Source organism: Carassius carassius, chromosome 34 (genome assembly GCF_963082965.1).
Source record: "Carassius carassius chromosome 34, fCarCar2.1, whole genome shotgun sequence".
Taxonomy (NCBI): domain Eukaryota; kingdom Metazoa; phylum Chordata; class Actinopteri; order Cypriniformes; family Cyprinidae; genus Carassius; species Carassius carassius.
Window position 1 is genome coordinate 14035778 of NC_081788.1, and position 19967 is coordinate 14055744.

Sequence of the window (19967 nt, forward strand, 5' to 3'; positions counted from 1 at the left end):
TATTGTGCCATCAGCCCATTTTGTGGTGTGGTTTCTTGTCTGCTACAGAGTAGTTAAAGCAGACTGAAGACCTTGAAATATCATGTACTGCTTAATAGACCATTCAACTTGGCAAATAGGGCAATCCACACAGTCCTATCGCGTTGTCAGCCCATTTCATGTCATGGTTTTACTGCTCCCACAGAGGATATGTTAAATTGGACCTTAGGCCATGATATTAGAGGTACTACCCTAAGGAAAGCCAAATTTTGAGCAAATAGATCTCTATTAATTAATGTGCATCCATGCTCTCATTTTCATAGTAAGGTGGCAGTGATGCACATAGGAAATGGGTTATAGTATATAAAACTAGAAAATGTAATGCATAAGCATACAAAATATTCCTGTGTGCATGTAAAAACTTTCTTGTGTGCATGCAAGAAAATCAAAACCCCTGAGAAAATAAAAATATTTACAGATGATATGCCAAATCCAATTTTTAAAATAATGCTGTATGAACCATTTATGTTAAATATGGTTTGAAAATCTATTGAGAGGTTTCGAATTGGAGAATTCAGAAATGTAAAGTGTGTAGGAAAGTTAAAAACCTTGTTAATTATTACTTATTAATATAAGCTGATTTGTATTTGTGTAATGTAAGTTATAAAAAATGATTTACACAAAAATCTGTTGGATTACTTGCTTAAAGAAACATCTTGCAAAGGAAATTATTTAGCAACTTCAGCTGCAAATCATCTCAAGCCATTCCAAACCGGTATGATTGACTTTCTTCTGGGGAACACAAAAGGATCCATTTTGAAGGCTGTAGTTGCTCTTTGCAGTTAAAGTGAATATGGACTGAAGCTTTCCAACTTCAAAAAGATGCGTGAGCACCATATCACAAACATGGTTCAAATTCAGTTTTCTGCTGTATATTCAAAGTCTGTGTCTAAAATCATACTTTCATCTATAGAGGAAAAATAGTATATGAACAGAGTATACACTTTACTATCCCATGAGGCCATGGGAGAGGAGTTACACGCATGACAATGACAACATGACAAATGTAGTATGTTTGTAATTATTTCACCCTGTACAGAACATAACGTACTTGAACATAACGTTTTATTTTATTTTTTATTTTTTTTGACAGTTGATATTTCTTCAAAAGAAAGACATACTCCCACAGTGTGTGGTTTTGGATATAGAAAAAGTCTCTTGAGGACAGCAAGTTAAACCTGAAATGAATCACTCAGACCAGATTTGTGAACTGTATCAGTCCTGAACAGATCCAACTCAAAAGAATTTGTTTGTGAATCAGACATTGCATTTATAATACTTTTATGATGCTTTAGCAGTTTATTTATTTATTTTTAGACCCCCATTCATTGAAATTGCATGAGGAAAAAAACTTAAATGATCATGAAAGTTTCTTCTTCCAGGAAAGTTTGTCATACAGATTAGGAAAAACTCAAAGATGAGAAAGTGATGTCACCATTTTCCTTTGGACCCATCTACCATAAATATTAATAGTATTGCCACAAAAAAAAAAAAAAAAAAAAATTCTAATGTTTTTTTGAATTTTCCTTATCTTCAAAGAGGTAATCTAGACTCTTCTTGGAGTGCTGTGTGTGTGAGAGTGTGGGAATCTGACCGTTTACATGTGCTGTTTCAAAAATGTATTTAAACCGTGAGGGTTTGACCATTTAAGTACATCTGGTGACAAGCATCTTAGAAATGTTGAAATCTTTCCAGAAGGTTTGTCAGTTACTAGTGTAAAGGGAAAGGAGCACCAAACAGAATGAGATAGTAAGAGACAAGAAATAGCTTTTATCTGACACAGTGGTTTCTGTGGATTTTACTGGTACATTACAGTAGGAACATTCTCAATGATACATACAAGGAAATAGTGTGATTTATTTCAATGTATTACAGATTTTCCTATGATAATTAATGAAGTACCTAATTCATTCAATCATTTATTTGTCTTTCTTAAGCAGTTGCCCTGGGGATTGATTTCCAGGCGCTCCCCCCACCAATATGTTTAACACACTGTTTAACACATATTGCGCTTTTTTTTTCATTATCAACACATTAAAAACTTGAATTAATTAACTGAAATGTTCACTGTGCTGTCTAAGAACATCTATTCCCCAAAAGATCATTTATGGTAGAAAAATGAAAAATGGTCTTTAGGTGATTCAAATTTTCTTCATGCTAAAAAAAGAAAAAGGTTCTTTTGGGAACCCAGAATGAAGTCACATATGGTTGACTTTTACACATGATCCTTTTTCTTAATTGGTCAGCTTTAAAAACGAAATGTCATGATCCGTCTTTTTGTGTTTACAAATCTGGATGGACCTACCGTGACCCGTCAGGTGACTCTGCCCATGCTTAGCCTATATATTGGCACATGTACTGTGACAAGCAATGCACGTAAAGTCAGCTGCCCCTTAAAAATAAAGTTTGAAATTCCTATTGTAAATATTGGCAGTGCCCTTGTTATTATGTATAGCCTGTGAGCAGGACATGCTCCAGTGAATGTATCCTTTGATGTCAGAGGTGGACTGCAGAATGTTCCATACACACACACACACACACACACACAATTGACTGGCAGTAATGCTACTCAAGGAACTATTCAGACACAATCAGTAAATGAAGTGAATGAGGTGATAAGACAAAGGAAATACTGTAGCTATTATCTGATACACTTGCTTCATCTTTTTGATAGGAATGTCACATTACATCATTTGCATCAGTGTATAATCAAATATTTACAACTATAACTTTACCAATGCTTTTTATAATTAATTGTATTTTACTATAAATTTTATGTATATATATATATATGTGAGAAAATCTATTCATTGAAATTCATTCATTGCATTCATTGATTCATCATTGCAGTGTCTAAACCCATCATTAGACTGGTCTAGAAAATAATATTATGAAATGTTGGATAACAGATGAAGAATTCAACCCCTTGTTGAGCTTTTAAGCTCTCTGTCAAAAGCAAACATAAGATTTCTTGAGAAATCTTTAGAAGGGTCTGAACTTTCATCACTATTACTCTTTCATTATTATAGGCAGTCACTTTATTATTATCATTATTATTATTATTTTAAAATAATTGTCCATGTGAAAGTATGGTAACAACATGTTTTGTACAATACATTGTTCACAAGAATAGAAAACGTACTCGGTTACTAACGTAACCTCTGTTCTCTCTAGAAGAGGGAACGAGTACTGCGTCTTAGCTAAGACGCTACGGGAAAAGTCTCTTTTCACGAAATACTGAAGCAAAAAATTATACTTAATTTTGAATTTTTGTAAAGCGCATTTGCAGCAGTACACAGCCATAGGCGAGACGGCTCGCTCGCTCATTGGATGCTCTGCAGCAAGTGCACAGCCTATCGAGCGCAGGCTGATGCAATATCAGACCAATAAGGACGCTTCGCGCCCATCACGCCACTTCCCGCCGAAACGGGTGTGGCCCAACCCTATAAAAGGAGCTCGAAAAGGCTGACTCACCTGATTTATTTCATCGCCGAAGCGAACCAGAGTGAATCGTACGCACGGCAGAGAACGCAGTACTCGTTCCCTCTTCTAGAGAGAACCGAGGTTACGTTAGTAACCGAGTACGTTCTCTTACGAGAGTTCTCTCGTACTGCGTCTTAGCTAAGACGCTACGGGAACCCCATGTAAAACGCTGTGCGCGCAGGGATAACACAAATAAACCTGAAGCAACGCCCAGGACTTACAGTGCACAGTCACCCGAGGGACTCACAGAGAGCCCAGGACAGGAGAGGGGGGGGAAGCCCTCCGTCCCATATCTAGCAGCACCCGTAGATGCGGCAATACAATCATCACACAGTCGAGGCCAGGCCTGACCAATGTGGCAATGCGGGTCTTACGTAATACTGCCCATAAAACAGTCGGCAGCGCATAACGCTCACGAACTCAGAATTCCCATCAGGGCCCTGATTCGGCTATACCGACAGCAGCCTTGCTTGCAAGGCGGGAACCTCTAGGTTATAGAACCTGATAAATGTAGACGGCGAGGCCCAACCTGCCGCCATACATATATCCTGCAAGGAGATCCCAGTAGACCACGCCCACGACGAGGCGACGCCCCTCGTGGAGTGTGCTCTGACGCCCAGTGGGCACTGAAGGCCCTTGGAAGCGTAAGCTAACGCTATGGCGTCAACTATCCATCTGGATAGAGTCTGTCTCGAAACAGCCATCCCCTTGGAACGTCCACTGAACGAGACAAATAGCTGCTCAGTCTGTCGAAAGACAGCAGAGCGAGACACATAAGCTCCCTGACAGGGCAAAGAAGACTCAAGTCTCCATCCTCTCCTGACACCGACAGGGCAGACAGGGCAATAACCTGAGCCCGAAACGGCGTGTTGAGAGACTTTGGCACATAACCGTGCCTAGGTTTGAGTATGACCCTTGAGTCATTAGGCCCAAACTCCAAGCACGACTGGCTCACCAAGAGCGCGTGCAGGTCACCCACACGCTTCACTGAAGCGAGAGCCAACAAGAATACCGTCTTGAACGACAGATGCTGGAGGCTAATTGATTGGATAGGCTCAAAAGGGGGACCCTTCATGGCCTCCAAAACCGCCGCGAGGTCCCACATAGGGACTGACGGAGGCCTGGGAGGATTCAGCCTCCTAGCTCCTCTGAGGAACCGGATGACCAAATTGTTCCTTCCTATTGACTGACTGAGTGCTGTTTCAGAAAACGATGCGATGGCCGCCACATAAACTTTGAGCTTGGATGGGGCTCTGCCCTTATCCAACAGCTCTTGCAGGAAGGAGAGAACCTCCGTCACCTCACAACTAAGGGGTGAACATCCTCGAGCTGTACACCAGCTGGAGAACACCGACCACTTCGAGGCATACAGCCGTCGTGTCGACAGAGCTCTAGCCTGAGTGATGGTATTTAGCACTCCCACTGAGAGATCAGCGGGTAACCGTTGAGCGCCCACACATGGAGGGACCACAACTCCGGTTGAGGGTGCCAAATCGAGCCCCTGGCTTGCGAGAGGAAGTCCCTCCTCAACGGCACTGGCCACGGGGCGATGTCTGCTAACCGCATCAAGTCTGGGAACCATGGTTGGTTCTTCCAAAAAGGTGCTACAAGCAGTATCGAAGTGGAGGCGTCCGTCGACACCATCTTAACTTTCGAGGAAGTCCCCAGGTTTACACCTGATTGGTACCAGTCGTTTGCTGTCCAGGGTTTCAGGGCTGTAACGCAGCCCTGATTGACCTTTAGACGCAGTCGACCAGGTACCCGCGCTTTTAGCCAGAACTGCAGGGGGCGCATGCGGAGCAGGCCCAGCTGCAGAACCGGAGATGCCGAGGCCATGAGACCCAGCATCCTCTGACATTCTCTGAGCGAAACAGTCGCGCCGCAGCGGAGAGAACTCGCCGCGCGCTGCATGCCCAACGCGCGCTGTGGTGACAGCCGCGCCGTCATGGAACGTGAGTCCAGAGCTAAACCCAAAAACAGTATCGTCTGACTGGGGTTCAGCGAACTCTTCGCCCAGTTGACACTGAGGCCGAGTCTCTCGAGGTGATCGAGTAAAACGGTCCTGTGCTCCACGAGCTCCGCTCGTGATTGAGCCAGAATCAGCCAGTCGTCCAAATAGTTCAGCACTCGCATGCCTCTGAGTCTGAGAGGAACGAGCACTGCGTCCATGCACCTCGTAAACGTACGAGGAGCTACGGACAAGCCGAACGGCAGGACTGTAAACTGGTATGCCTGGCCCTCGAAGGCGAATCTCAAATATCGCCTGTGATTTGACGCTATCTGTATTTGAAAATACGCATCCTTCAGATCTATTGACATGAACCAGTCTCCCCTGCGAATATGCGCGAGGAGTTTCCTGGTCGTAAGCATTCTGAAACTGCATTTCACCAATGCCTTGTTCAGCTGTCTTAGATCCAGTATGGGCCTGAGACCCCCGTCTCTCTTGGGCACCAGAAAGTATCTGCTGTACAGCCCCCCCTCGCTTTGAGCTTGAGACACAGGCTCTACAGCCCCTTTGCTCAACAGTTTTGATATTTTGGCCCGAAGTAGGTGTGCTACTTCTGTTTTGACCGTGGTTTCGACGCGCGCTAAAAAGCGGGGAGGGCGTCGAAAAAACTGTAGCGAGTAGCCTATCTTTATAATGCCAAGCACCCAATCCGAAACCCCTGGAAGCGCTGACCATGCATCTGCATGAATGGCTAAGGGCTGGATGCGAAGTGCGCTCTGTTGCCTAGGCAACGGCGGCGCTTCGGTGTGCTGTAACATGGGCGTTACGCCTGTGGCATTTGAGGCGGGGAGCGCGCTGATCACAGCGGGCAGATCGCTCCTCCTCGACCCCGTCCCGGCGCTTAACCGATTGAGGGAGGGCTGAGCGGGTCCCATGGGACTTATGATGTCTGCGAGTAACTGTGGGCTGAAAATGTGCACATTTACTGCTTTTGACTCGCTGTCTGCCTGGGCAGAGCGTACGTGCACGGGTTTCGTTTTTACAGAAACCACGCGCCGTGTGTGACATAGTGTTTGTGGGCACTGAGGAGTGGGCACGTTTACTATGTGGTGCGCGTGACCGATCTGACTCGATCTTATAGGCACGAGCCCTGTGTGCAGGGCTGTGCTTACATGTGGAGATGGGCACTGAGGAGTGGGCATCGTCTCTACATTTATAGCACCATCAGCGGTGGCCGGAACACCAGAAATAACACTCTTTCGGGATATATCTGGGTAGCCGTGATAACAGCTTTTGTGTGCAGGCAAGCGCTCCTCAGATCCGCGAGACAGATCGCTTCAGGTCCCATCTCATCCAGCTTTGGAGGAGATCGCCCTGGAAAATCTGCAGCGTGGCCATGGTGTGCAGCGCAGACGCAGCCTGCTCAGCAGCAGAGAAGATCCGTGCGAGCAGCGATGACGTCACGAGAAGGGGGCGCTGGTGCAGACCACTCGAGGCCGAGGCTCGCCGCGGCCAGCGTGCGCACTCGCATCAGCTCCTTATCGATATCCGCCCGTCTGCTGGGCCTCTGAGCAGAAGGCGCGAGATCCACGGAGCTCGCCCAACCCTCACTGCCTGAAGCAAGCAGAGAGCACGTGTCCTCTTCCTCCGACGCGGCCCTGACATCCACTTCCTCAGAGGACGCGGCGGCAGACAGCGGACGCTGACCATCGGTAAGCGATGCAGAGGAGGCCGGTGAAGCGGAGGGAACCGGCAAGCTCTGCAGAGCTGGAGGCGGTTCCGGTAGACGCTGAGAGCGGCGCTTTTTACGGCGCTGCGGCGCAGCGGATGATGCAGGCTTTGAGAAGAACGCCCGGCGAGTCCTCAGAGTCACCATAGGCATTAGCTCGCAGTGAGGGCAGCCGCCGTCAGCGAGCGCGAGCGCTGCATGGTCCTCACCCAGGCAGGAGACACAGATGACGTGACGATCTACTTCGCTGAGCGGGGCTCTGCACGAGCCGCACGAGGGCATCTTTAAAAAGACGCAGCTCTTTTATGAGTGTGCGTCGCGGGGCGAACACACACAAGGTTATATCTAAGGATATAGGCGCCGGAGAGCGCAGCAGAAAGGCAGTGGAAGGTGGACGAAGGCCAGCAGCTTCAGAATGGCTCGTCCCGCTGAGATGCCTATCAGACGGCGCTTGCTTCCTCCGTGATCCAGCGATGCGTGAGCTTCGCTGAAGAGATGAAAAATCAGGTGAGTCAGCCTTTTCGAGCTCCTTTTATAGGGTTGGGCCACACCCGTTTTGGCGGGAAGTGGCATGATTGGCGCGAAGCGTCCTTATTGGTCTGATATTGCATCAGCCTGCGCTCGATAGGCTGTGCACTTGCTGCAGAGCATCCAATGAGCGAGCGAGCCGTCTCGCCTATGGCTGTGTACTGCTGCAAATGCGCTTTACAAAAATTCAAAATTAAGTATAATTTTTTGCTTCAGTATTTCGTGAAAAGAGACTTTTCCCGTAGCGTCTTAGCTAAGACACAGTACGAGAGAACTCTCGTAAGAGAACTATGGAATGTGGTTGTGTGCATGTCAGTATGGGCGTGAGAATATGGATTATTTTACAAAATTCTTGTATCCTATGTGGCTTTTTAAATAAACTCTATAAACACTCTTTATTTAATAAAGTTTTTAAAAATGATTTAACAACTGCTCATAGATTTGGAAAAAGTGAAAGTGTCAATGACTTTTCTGGCAAAATGGAAATTTCATGGAAACTTCTTAAGTTCATTGAACCTGAGTGAGCAGATACAGTTCTTGAAACTGTAAGAGTCACACATCATGCTGTGAACAATAAGTCAAGTACAAACAAGTAAACATCTGATTCTTCTAAACCTCTGGGAATCACACCTCCCCCTCACTAGTACGCAGGATTTCTTTTTAGACCTGCTCAACCTTGAGTTTAGCCTTAGGTCTTTAAGATGCTAAATATTGATGACCTTTTTCAGACTTGGTGTTAAATACAAAAGCCTCTGAGGATATTTTGTACATTTTAACATGTTTTGGCTACCTTTACCTAAAGCCCAGCTTTCTGTTAACACTCCTTTCAGTAATCGTGCCATGTCAGATTGAGTCATTCTTTCACCTGGTTTTACCTGCCTCTACTAACACTTCCTCATAGCACATGCATCATCGTCTGCTTAGAGCTGAATTATATGCATTCCAAACAAAAACAAGAGTGAAGGGAACAGGAGCATTGCTAAAACCCCATATACTAGAATTCTACATTAACATTCTTTAAGATAAAATCTAGAAGTTATAAAACAAAAGGTTTTGACTGGATGAGATGTTTAGAGCTATAAACTGAGACTGTGCATAGTAATAATATTTGAGATGTAGTATTATACAGTCTAGTATTAGGATAATTAACTTTTATTGCTTTGTTGGAGGAGTTTCTATTTCTATAATTATCAGTTCAAGCTTATCTTTTTATTGAACATTGATGTTTTTTTATTTTTTTTTTATAACAGCACTGTAGTTGCCATTTTATAAAAAGTGTTCACAATGCAAAAGCCCTTTCCAGCTAACAGGGAACATTATCTTAACATTCTGGCAAGGTTCTCTCAATTCCAGTAACATTAATGCAATACTCGTTTAAAGTTTCTAATAAATCAGAGGTTCTATGGTCTTCAATAATGTTCTCAAAATGTTAGCACAAAAACATTATTTATACATTGTTCATGAAACACTTTTCCCTGAAACATTTGAATTGGGATGTTCTTCTACCTTTTTTTAAATGCTACTTATTTCAGTCACACTTTATTTTGGGATCCAATTATTACTATTAACTAACCATTGGTCATGCAGAATTAGATATTAATATGTGCTTTATAAGCATAAACAGCCAATATGCTAGCAATATGCATGCTAATAAGCAACTAGTTAATAGTGAGAATTGGTCCCTAAACTAAAGCATTATCCTCATTTCGTAATGAATGTTCAGAGAACATTCAAAAGTGAACATTCGAAGAATGATTGCAAAACGATACAATGGAATGTCAATGATCATTTAACATCCACATAACTAAGAAAAAACGAACAGCCTTTTGTGGTTACCACACCTGGGACAAGAGTCAATAAAGGTCATTATTACTCTAGATCTGCATCTTTAGAAATCCTGTTATTCTTCATGCCTTTAAGAAGGCATTTTATGTGCAAAACGTCTCGCAGTTGACTTCTTGAGTGTTACTGAAGTTGCTAAACAATTTAAGATCTATCTGTGAATGTGAACAATACCAGATTCATAACCATCTCTTTGTTCATTCAAACGAATGGAGTCTCCCAGGCTTCATAAAGCTAGACATCACACAATAGACTTCATCCCATTTGTGCTGTGAGACTTTCTCGTGGGAAACAAGTGGAGGACATTAAGAATGTGAGAAGAATGTCCTTTGAATAGAACTTTTAAATATGATTTGTGTGGCCAAAATGCCAAAAACTGCCAAGAGGATATGCAGTGGTGACATTGCTTCAGAAACTGTTCAACTGTTCTGCTTCAGAAAAGTTCCAAGCAGGGGGTGGCAAAGGAAGTAGTGAGTACTCATACTCAAAATGAAACCCTGCTCAGTCACTTTCAGGAAGACGTGAATGCACCGCATGGGCATGGCTCTGTACTCAGTGTACTGTAAGTTATCTGACTGAAAAGCATATTCATAATCATACCTAGCAGAACATAGCGTATCAAGTATGAAAGCATAACAAAGCATCATATGTAAAAAGAAGATGACACAAGTGTAAGCAACCCCAACTAGAAGCGCATATTTTTCATTATCAAAAACTTTAGAAGGGCTTAACTGGGATCTTTTTTTTTTCATTGCATACCTACATTATGTAAACTTGGCAAAAAACGAAAATGAAAATAAATACAAAATCCCCCTTTTCAGCAATTAAGAATTGGGAAATACTGTAATAACTCCCAAAACATATTGTTTCGAAACCTTGTTGTGCAGACTGGCCGATTATACCACAATAAAAAGCATTTTTGTTATTGAATGAGCCACACTGGTCAAAATTGTTCTCACCATGAAAATATTTTTTTTTACACTGACTGCTTTCTATACTATACAAGAATGTCAGTTTTAGATACAGATTTCAACAGTATTCTTTCTACACCATTTAGACACTATTATGTTTTCCCCTCACGCCACCACCACACATTCTTACATAGCTTCCTTCTGCTCTTCCACGAAAAGCAACTGTAAATTTCTTTGTGACATGTAACACATGTCTACTGATAAATCACCTGTATAAAAACAAATATACAGTACTCCTGTGGCTGCTGCTGTTTAAGGTTGTGATGTTCCTCTGTTCAAAATTGGTTGTGATTGTGGTTGGCAAATTCCATATATATGCTTCCAAACTTGATTGTTGATTGTTGATTGTTGATTGTTTAATTGGAATGATTGTGATTCGATTGCTATTTCATTACAATGGCAGGCCATTTGCCAATTTAGCAGACATTACAAACATTCCATATCAGATATTTAGGGAATATGCAATATACATGACTGTTTCTGAAACTAAATGGAATGGTTTGGAAGTTGTGAAGAGTCTGAGAAACTGTTTTGATCATCAAGCATTTAGTTCTTGTGCAAGTTGTAGTCAGTCGTATTTACTGTTTTGCACACATGGGCCAAAACACATGCAATTTGCTTAAATCAAGAAGAAATTAAAATCTGATATGAACAAGAAAGTAATTGTTCAGACATCTTAACATTGTTTTCAGGGTGGATAAAAATCTCAATTGAGAATTAAGCGATTACGGAAAAACTGAAGAAATATAGCTGCACACTTTTCAAGCAAAGGTATTCACACACACACACACACACACACACACACACACACACACACACACACAATGGTTAAGTTTCAGTTTCTGAAGCAATAGGTTTCTTACTTAAAAAGTTTTGTTTGTCAGACTTTGTGGCATATGCCCAACTTTGATGTAGAAGTATATCTGGAAATTTATATGATTAACACCTTTGGTTTCTTTAGGATTCCTGTGTCACTTCCAAGCAAACTGATACATCCACCTACAAATGACCTTTTAGCAAGGTAGAGGTTAAAAAATCCCCTTTTTCTGAATGATTTTGTCAGTTCAAAAAAAGTTGAAAGAAAAATTAATGAAAAGTACTGTGTGTATATATATTTGAGAGTTCGGGAAAAGTGTACTCAGTAGTATTCAGAAATACTAGTAAGCAACTCAAAAAAAAAAAAAAAATATATATATATATATATATATATATACCTAACACTACAGAGAGCAAAGAAAATCATTCAGCTGAGTCAAATTTTACTAGAGACCATTTCTGAGAACTTAAATGACTACAGCTGTTGAATCCCATTAGGGTTAGTAATTCCAACTTTTGTTTCTATGCAGAAATGAATCACATTCAATGCAGAATGTATTCCCAGACGAGCGATGATGGGGGTAAAATCATTGTCTTATGACTCCTCTTTTCTTTACTGTAAATCAAAAGGAAGTAAATCCCACTGAAGGTAGACTTTTCCCACAGACATCATAGTGAAATTGCCCCTTATCACCCTGGAGTGGCGGGACAGTGAAACTACGGGGTTACAGCAAGCTCTGTCATCTGTAAACGGTCGTGGAAACTGCAGATTTCTCAAGCTCTGTTAGAAGGAGACTATTTTGCAGTTGCTGGAATGGGAATGCATGAATACATACAAGTGTTTTATTGTTTTTGGAGATTTCATTGCAGAACAGTGTACAGTGTGGCCTATTCTGAAGTGCTGACAGACAGACAGAAAGAGAGACAGACAGACAGACAGATGGATAAAGAATATGAGAGTAAAGGTGGCATGTGTTGCTTTGTTTAATCAATACACAACACCCCCACTGTAAAGTGAGAAGGAAGAATGAAAGAAAAGTGAAGCGATGAAAGAAATAAAAAATGAGAGGTGGCTTAAAGCACCTCGGATGTTAACCGTTTGTTTTATGTTTTTTTTTTTTTGGGGTGTGAACTAGACCTCTTAAAATAGTATTTGCAAAGTAATAACTAAAGCACTCCGTTGATTGGTTCACAGCAGCGGCATGATTCTGCCTTGATTCTGATTGGCTGAGAGAGCTATGGTCTTACCTTGAACTGGGTTACTTGAGTTCAATGACATTCAACCACTATGGAGTGCGCAGCTTTGATTTACAAACCGGTCGGTTTATGGAAGAAGAAACACGTGTCTGCTGTCAGCAGAGGCTGGCGTCCCTGAAACGGAGTTAGATTATTGCTGAGCTGAATTTGATCTCATCAGTTCTTAGTCTGCTGGGCAGCATTTGCTTTCTCACAGTAAATTCTGCTGAACCTGGACATTCTTGCGCAGTTGCCATGAACCGTCCTCGGACCAGCCACATTGGCGAGCTCAATGCTGACCACTTAGCTTGAAAAACCCACCATCTTGCTCATTAAACAGCATACTGGCACATGCGTAGTAGCCTATGCATCTAGGCAACATCAAACTGAACAAAGCCTAAGGTATTCTAAGCCCTTAACCATGAATAAGACAGAATGTCTTTGCCGTGATGCCGTGACTTTAGTTATGAATCCACACAGGGTTGGACTTTCCCCAATTTCTGTAAAAAAATTTTTTAAAAATACCATTAGCAGTTTGTGGTTTATCACATTGTCATCTTTCAACCAGTGTCAGAAATGAACCAGGACTTGTTAAAAAAAAGGCACTTTTTTATTAAAAATATAGTTCTAAAACAATATCAAAATGTACTGTAGGTAGAAGTTTTAGAGCTGTGTAATATTCTGAAAGTATAATAATAATCATCAAAATTTAGTTGGTCACACTTTATTTCATTTGCTAATATTCCAATGACTGCCAGTTGATATGTCCTTAATAACAAAATAATATAGATAAATAATTTTGTAGCCTATTTGACATTAATTTGATTTCAATAAATATACTAAAATGTTGGTATATAAAATATTTCAAATAATTAATTTAGTTAGTAGGCCTATTTGACAAACTCACAGTGTGATTTTATGATTAGAAGCAAAATGATGCCCTGAAAAAGGTCAATTCCAGGCTGCAAATGTTATTCTTTAATAACACAAGTACCTTTCTGAATCTGGTTTCATTGTGTGATCCACTTTGCTTTTCACTAATATTCAATCTGATGTTCTTTGCAAAGTACTATCATTTTGAAACTGGTTTTGACACAGAACAGATTTTCAGTCAGTCTCTTTGAGCCAAGCACAGCCTCAGACCACCCACACACAGTCTGTTATATTGTAAATAGCCGGACTATGGAAGACTACAACCCTAACCACACACCCAATGGGTGAATTGAGTTCAGTGTCCTTGGTTGGTTTTAACGAGAAACCGCTTTACAAGCTGTGCAGAATTAAGAATTGTGGTTTGTCGTCCCCTGCTGGACAATAAATGCAATTACATTAATGTATAATTTAATTATTCTCAATCTTATACAATACAGCATAGTTTCAAGAATCATTGTTATTAATAATAAAGAATGATCAGTGCAATGCAAAATAAGCTTGAAAATGTAAAAAAAAAACATGTATATTTATTACTTATGACATTATATGTATTTGTATATATATATATAAATTTCAATCTAACTTAATGTTATGGATAAATAAACGGCTAAAAGTCTAAATAACCTAAAATTAAAAACATCCTAAAAAATATTTGCACAACCTCAAAAGAATCATAAACGTCTAAACGCAAAAACAGACGTATTTACAAAATGATCACAGGGGTATTAACAAAATAATAAATTGTAATTATCATTTTTGTATAATCAACTCACAACATCAACAATCTCATTATCACCAATCATAAAATCACGCCTTTTCATTATTTTCTTTCATTTTCTTTTGACGGGGTTTTATATATTCTTTTTTTATTTATCAAATACTTTTAAAAGTCTACAAACAGCAGGGAAACTTAAATACATTAATTTGTTGAGAAATTCCGAGGCCAAGTAAACATTATTTATATTAAACGCCTTCTAAATACCGTATTTTTCATATTTAATTCACAAAAATGATTCAAAATACCAACCTTTTTCTCAGATGATCAACACTTTATTTTTTTAAGCCCAAAGATATTTCAACAAGATGGCATTCAAATTACAAACATACTCAGGAGCTTAGAGTTATAACAGGAGCTTAGAATCACACACACACACAATATATATATATATATATAGGGTGAGTAAACGATGATAGAATTTTAATTTTTGGGTGAACTATCCCTTTAAAGACATTGCTATTGCTATGCCATTGCTACACTTTCTATGCTATGACTGCTCCACAGACTTCTTGTTGCAAATTTTGCTCACACACAGACACACAAACCTGGATCTGGAAATGGACACACACACACACACACACACAAACAAACAAACACACACACACACACACTCAAACTCACAAACTTACTGACACACTCAAACACAGGCTCACACACTCAAACATTCAAAAAGACTATATATACATACTATATATATATATATATATATATATATATATATATATATATATATATATATATATATATATATATACTTTTTTTTAAAATTAATATAAAAACAATAGTTCTAACACATTTTAGAAATCAGAACAATTCCATCAAAATTATATTAAACAAGTAGCTATAATATTTTTTGCACAATGTAACTTTTCTAAATATTACAAAACGAGGAACAAAAATAAATACAAAAATGAAAGATCATATTTCTTATAGTACATTTATTACTATTATTTTTAGTAACTTAACATAAGAAATCTATAACTGTGGTTATTTTCTTAAGAAACATTTGTTTGTGAAAAAAAACCCCTCAAAACTTTAAATGAACGTTTGGCTATGTGATTACGTAATTTTAGCGCGACAGAATGCACTGTGGATGGCGCCATTCTTACAACGTGCGCGCTGTGTTTAGAGCCGAACGCGAGCTGTTTTTTGATCTCACCCGGCATTGACATATTTGCGGAAGGTACGTCAACACGAACAGCAGCTTTAAGGGATGTTTTGGTGCCTCAAAACTTATCCATCTGAAGTAGTTTTTAATGTTAAATACTTCAATTTGCTCCGTAGGCCAACATGCGTGACAGTAGTTTTTCTTTAGCCACCAAGCTAACAGTTACATGCTAGACGTTTCTCTCCTTTTGTTGAAATGTGGATATTTCATATCACTGGGATTAATTCACATTTCGAAGGACTGATCATAATAAGCTTCATTTAGACGTTATTTGTAGCAGATGGGCGCAGACAGATTTGGCAGTATGATGATAAAAATAATTGGCATGTTTTCGTAAAATCTTGCCGTTATTATGAGACCGTAACGACTTCATGTTACACATGCGCCGTCCTCTATTTCACAGATCATGTCTAATGTGGACAGTTCAATGCTTTCATACAACAGCAGGCCGAGAAGAAGCTCGAAGACATTCATGATTGTGCAGCTACAGTTATGAATGCGTAATACAGATGTTCACATGCACGTGGGCATGTATTGTTCTAGATCTGTCCACTAGTGCTGTGGTGTTGCCTTATGTTGAAGGTTGATGATACGGTCGTGGCTGGCAGTGACACAAATGTTGTGTTTTGGAAAGTTAGCTGCTTCAGTATTTGTAGATTAGTCCATGTTTCTATGGAATACTGCAAAAACAATGACAAGCATATCATAAGCTTTAAAGGTTTTTATTGGCAAAAAAGTATCAGTCAATATTTACATGGCGACCCTTGTTATTCATAACCTCTGTAAATCGGTCTGGCATACTAGATATTAGCTTCTGACTGAAGGCGATCCTTTTTTACCTTATTAGTTCTCGGAGTTGATTGCAATTTGTGGGCTTCTGCTTGTCCACTCCTGCCTTTTGAGGACTGACCACAGGTTCTCTGTGGGATTGAGATCCTGGGAGTTGCCTGGCCACTGAAATTTTAATCTAAAGATCTTCAAGCCACTTCTTAATCACTCTTGCTTTGTGACATGGTGCTCCATCATGCTGGAAAATTCACAGATCAAGCTGCTCATGGATCATTGGAAGAAGGCACTCTTGCAGGATGTTTTGATACCATTCTTTATTCCTGGCAGTGTTTTTGGGCAGAATTATGAGGGAGACCCCTCCCTTGGTTGAAAAGCAACCCCACACATGGATTGTGTCAGGATACTTCACTGTTGACACATCACAGGACTCATGGCAGCATTCACCTTTTCTTCTCCAAACAATCAAGAGCTTCATCACATGATAGGTAAAATTTGATAGCCTGAATGCACTGTAAGTCGCTTTGGATAAACCTGCTGCTATTCCTGAGCAAGCTCTGCACTGCTGGAGACACGATACTGTAGCTGACTCCTGAGGAGGAGAAAGTCCTGATGCTTGCTGGACAATCTGGGACTCCTCTTCTTGAAGTTCTTGATTATCCAGAAAATGGTTCTTTTAGATTCAATATTCTTTGTAGCAATTTCCTTGCATGTGAGGCCATTTCAATGCGAAGCCATGATTGCTTTATTAGGCTGCACTGTTTCTTTGGAGATAAATATTGTGATTGGAAGTGCTTCTTCCCCTTCTTTTATATCAACCAGTCTGCTCTTACAATCTAATTAGTATGATCGTGATTTCACTTGACTAGTACCCATTCACACTTTCACATGTGCTGCTGATAAAATTAGTCAGTTAATTTTAGCTGGTAACTTTGTGTCAGGATCAAAAAACAGTGAAATTCTTTGGCCAAGCTTTTAGCAATTATTTTCGAATGCATCTGATCACTCTACAGTATAATTTAGAAACAATTTATAAACCATGTGAATGAACACCAAAACGCAAGCAGCAAACTTTGCGAAACACAAAATTTAGGTCACTTCCTAAAGTTTTGGCCATGACTGTATTTGGGTATAATGCACAATGTTTTGTTTTTGAGGCTGATTTAAGATCAGCAAACACTTTCATGTTACATTCTAGTCAGTCCATGTGTAATCTGTCAGTCATTTAAAGCTGACATGGCTTCAGTGATGTGATTCTGAAGTATCTTCAGATGTTGGGATTAGGGCTGGGATAAACGATTATTTTTTAAACGATCAATCTAGCGATTATTTTTCGATGCATCGATTAATCTAACGATTAATTTTTCAGACCGATTTGATTTCGATTATCTCCCCATTAATTGACTACTAACAATTTATACATGTTGATTTACATATCTGAATGAAAAAAACATCAATTCCTTAACATTGCAATATATTTTTATTGCTCTTAAAATTACAAAATAAAAGACTGACTAAGAATGCATTACTTTGCACTTGTATAGAGATAGCATTCAATAAAACCTTGAAGCCTTGAAAACACATAGCTTACTGAAACAAGCTTACTGAACACATAGGGCCTAGCTTACTGAAAAAAAGAAGTTCTTTCAGATGAAAATAACAACAACTTGATGTCTAGTATTCAATAAAAAAGGTCACCCAAAATACTTGTTTAGAGCAATTGAAAGAATACAGTATGTAAATGTAAACTTGAAGGCTTTAAGCTAATACAGAGAGTGCTTTTACAAAAAAAAATAAAAAATTAACAGTGGGAGCCAGCAGCCTGTCATGGAGAAAAAAAAATCCAAATGCTCCACGTGAAACTTTGGCGTTCCGCCATTTTACTATCGTGTCTAATGATTTTGGTTAATATGCACAAGGGAGGGAGAGAGCAAGAAGCGCTCGTGTAGTTTGAAGACTGTGAGTGCGCGAGCGCGCGTGAAACTTTGGTGTTTCGCCCTTTTTCTATCGTGTTCAATGATTTTGATTAATATGCACAAGGGAGGGAGAGAGCAAGAAGCGCTCGTGTTGTTTGAAGACTGTGAGTGCGCGCTCAGCCGGGGCTCTCTCTCGTACGCGCCCTGTCACTGTCACTCACCGATCAAATAAGGCTTTGACAGCCACCAAAAAAAAAGATCAATGCAGAAAAACCCCTGGATTGGTTATATAATGTTGGACAGAATGTTGATCCGGCCATCGCGTATATTCAACGCACATAAGGTAAACGTTTTGCAAACGTTTTTTAGAGAAATAAAAACGAATCGATGCGCATATTTTGCGTCGACGTATTTTTTGCGTCGACGTCATCGATGACCTCGACGCGTTGTCCCAGCCCTAGTTGGGATGTGTTTTAAGAGCATACACAGAGAATGTTATTGACTGTTTGTGTTCATTGTCAGCCTTTTACCTCAAAGTACTAGATCAATATATCAGCCTGACTGGTTAATCATTTGATATATCACTATTTGATCAGCATTGGATGAAAGCCATGCCCAATTGGTCACTGAACAATAGTGGTAGTTCCTCTTATGTCTGTTTCAAAGTATTCCACTAGCCTTGTTAAAGCATAATAAACATTACCTTTTCAAGATGTTTGAAACAAATTATAGAATAATATGTTCAATATTAATTGAATATCAGCAAATTGTGAATCCTGTTTACACTAGCATTCAAAAGTTTGGGGTTGGTAAGACTATTATTATGTTTTCCAATATTATTATTATAATATAGTATTATTAATGTTTTCCAATAGAGCTGCACAATTAATCACCATTGCAATTATGAATGCCACAATTATGTAATCGTTTAAAGCGGAAATTAATTGTTCGAGAGAGAGAGAGAGAGAGAGAGAGACAGAGGAAGAGAGGGAGAGAGAGCGAGACAGAGGAAGAGAGAGCTAGACAGAGGGAGAGAGAGAGAGAGAGCGAGACAGAGGGAGAGAGAGAGAGAGAGCGAGACAGAGGAAGAGAGAGCTAGACAGAGGGAGAGAGAGAGAGAGAGCGAGACAGAGGGAGAGAGAGAGAGAGAGCGAGACAGAGGGAGAGAGAGAGAGAGAGCGAGAGAGAGAGAGAGAGCAAGACAGAGGGAGAGAGAGAGAGAGAGCAAGACAGAGAGAGAGAGCAAGAGAGAGAGAGACAGAGGGAGAGAGAGAGACAGAGGGAGAGAGAGAGAGGGAGAGAGGGAGAGAGAGAGAGGGAGAGAGAGAGCGAGAGAGAGGGAGAGAGAGAGCGAGAGAGAGGGAGAGAGAGCGAGACCGAGGGAGAGAGAGCGAGACCGAGGGAGAGAGAGCGAGACCGAGGGAGAGAGAGCGAGACCGAGGGAGAGGGAGAGAGAGCGAGACCGAGGGAGAGAGAGCGAGACCGAGGGAGAGAGAGCGAGCCCCCGGTCGCACGCTCACCGTCTTCAAACAACACGAGCGCTGTCTTGCTCTTTCTCCCTTGCGCATATTAATCAATTGACACGGTGGTGTCGATGTTTAAATAATTTAAAATGAGAATGTAAGTGTCCTCACCCCATTTTTGTTTGTAAGAAATTCGATTAGATTTCATATCGCAATATATATCGCAGAAAAATAAAATATCGCAATGTCATTTTTTCCAAATATCGTGCAGCCCTAATATATTCATTAGTCATTACTCCGGTATTCAATGCATGATCCTTAAAAAAAATCA

General features: G+C 40.4%; 1 protein-coding gene across 1 annotated transcript in view; it reads left to right on the forward strand.

The window, feature by feature from the left end:
* Positions 1-15368: 15368 nt before the first annotated feature.
* The window catches only part of LOC132114442 (importin-11), a 146488-nt gene continuing 141889 nt past the window's right edge, over positions 15369-19967 (forward strand). The window contains exon 1 of the mRNA XM_059522565.1: positions 15369-15486. The gene's annotated coding sequence lies outside the window, so the exon portion shown is untranslated. The remainder of the gene's footprint in view (positions 15487-19967) is intronic.